Source organism: Salvia miltiorrhiza, chromosome 2 (assembly GCF_028751815.1).
Source record: "Salvia miltiorrhiza cultivar Shanhuang (shh) chromosome 2, IMPLAD_Smil_shh, whole genome shotgun sequence".
NCBI lineage: Eukaryota > Viridiplantae > Streptophyta > Magnoliopsida > Lamiales > Lamiaceae > Salvia > Salvia miltiorrhiza.
Window position 1 is genome coordinate 12,959,081 of NC_080388.1, and position 2,268 is coordinate 12,961,348.

At 30.0% G+C, this 2,268-nt stretch overlaps 1 long non-coding RNA gene across 1 annotated transcript; it reads left to right on the top strand.

Annotated features, from left to right (window-relative positions):
* Positions 1 to 340: 340 nt before the first annotated feature.
* LOC131011262 (uncharacterized) lies at positions 341 to 697 on the top strand. The gene is made up of 2 exons (XR_009096823.1): positions 341 to 398; positions 483 to 697. It is a non-coding gene; the product is annotated as an uncharacterized LOC131011262 (long non-coding RNA).
* The last annotated feature ends 1,571 nt before the right edge of the window (positions 698 to 2,268 follow it).

The window sequence follows — 2,268 nt, forward strand, 5'->3', positions numbered from 1 at the left end:
CAATGACGAACCTATTCTCATTCCTTTTTTTTTCTTCCCACAAGCAGATTGCATATTCTTTAATTAAGACCCTCATTCCTACATCATTTTATCCGCATCGTGTAATCAGTTTCATGAAACTCTTATATATAGTTATCATTATTTTAAATGAGGTGAATAGGGATAGGTTACGTGCATGTATATCTTCTAAGACTACATTATAATTAGACAATATTGAAGATATTGAAGACCCTCATTCCTACCATTTCCCATTGCTTCCTGGTAAGACAATATTGAAGATATTGAAGAAATTGTCTTACCAGGAACATGTGATAATTTGTATAGGTTTTAGTTATGCTCATTGCTCTATATTCTTGCAGAAAACTAGGAGGAATAATTTCATTGCTAGATGAAGCTTGGTATGCTTATTAAATGTTTATCTCCTTATTTATGATGGTCTACATTGTGATTCTTGGTTGGCTCTTTGTATGATTTTGTGGCAGGTTTGTGGTGGATTAAATGAGTCGTACGTTGAGCAGAAGAGGCTTGTGAATTCAGAAGAAAAGTTGTACCAGATGGCTAGATAGTTGCATATTTAATATGTTTAGTAATTTTGTAAGGCATAATAGTATTAGATAGAGCAGTAGTTGAATTTTGACTATATTCAAATAGTGTATGAATTCTTTTTTATGATAATAATATATGGATTTTGATTATTTTGTTTTAGAACCATTTCTATTTATTGAAATAGAAAATAAGGAAAATTGTGAAAAATAAAAAATATTTTGAAATCTAAGAAAGCATACATAACGGTAAAGAATTGTTATGTATAAGTGTAAAGATAACGTAAAAAAATTGATTTTTATAACAGTCAGAACCGTTATGTAAAATAAGATAAATAACGTATAAAAATTAATTTTTATAACAGTCAGAACCGTTATATAAAAAAGATAGATAACGTAAATAACTGTGTTATGTATTTGGATCATACCGTTATGTAAACTATTATAGATAACGGATTTTCTCTGTTATGTATGCGCGTCACATACATAACACCACTATACTTAACGCAAGTTTTTATGCATAGATAACGGATAAAATCCGTTATGTATGCGCGTTTTTGGCGTAGTTTGTCGAGCATAATAAAGGTTAGTATTCTACATGAGACAACAGTGTTAATAGTTCTATATCAAATCATCAACGATATAGGATATTATGCAAATGCATTATATTTGACATTAACTAATTTTACTAATATTATCATAAAGTTTTAGGCAAAAGAGTCCCACAAACACCAACACTCAAGTCAAAGAGTGGCAGAACAATCAAGCGAAGAATATTGGACTAATGAAGTGAAAGATTTTATGAGACTTTGAAGCAATTTTTGTATATACTTTGAAAATTCTCTAGCTATGACTTTTGTCTCTATTACACCTTGTCAGTGACATTCTACTAGCATTTTGAGATTACCTTTTGTATCTACATTGTATATGCCTTGATGCAGTTTTTGGTTTAATGCGATATGTATATATAACGCATAATGTCTGAAAGATACTTAAATTGTTTTTATATAAATTGTATTGTGTAGATTGTTGCTCCTAGCTGTACAAATTAAATACTTCTAACTGTATTACAATTGTGACCTACAAGTCATAGTATAATATGTCTGCACTTAAAAATGATTCGACAAGTGCCGTTATTGGTCCCATAATTCACGGAGCAATTATGAAAACACCGCGTCCTACGCGGTGCATAATTTCTAGCATATATATATATATATATAGGGGAGGGCTAGAATAAAAACACTCTTAAGTGTATAAAATATAAATGATTTTCAGCCCTTAGATCATCAAGATCTACGGTTGATTCGTAACCCTTTTGGATGAATTCGTGGTCCTGGGTTCGAATCCCAAAGGTAGCAAAAATTTATTTTTCACAATTCGTAACCATGTTGGATGAATTCGTAACCCTGTTGGATAAAATTCGTACATTAAAAAACGTTTATATTTATATTTTAAAAAGTGTTTTTACTGTAGCCCTCCCCTATATATATATATATATATATATATATATATATATATATATAGGGAATGGATCAAAAAAGAATGCTAAATGTAGAGAGAATGAAGAATCAATCCTAATCATTAAAATTAGTGGATCCAACGGATCACATTGATGCGGACTTTTTGTTGTGTTTTAATTCCAAACGGATATGTTAGTAATTGTCCTATATAGTAACTGCTTATGCCTACAATTAAGCTATTACGAATCTTTATATTTATGGAAAAT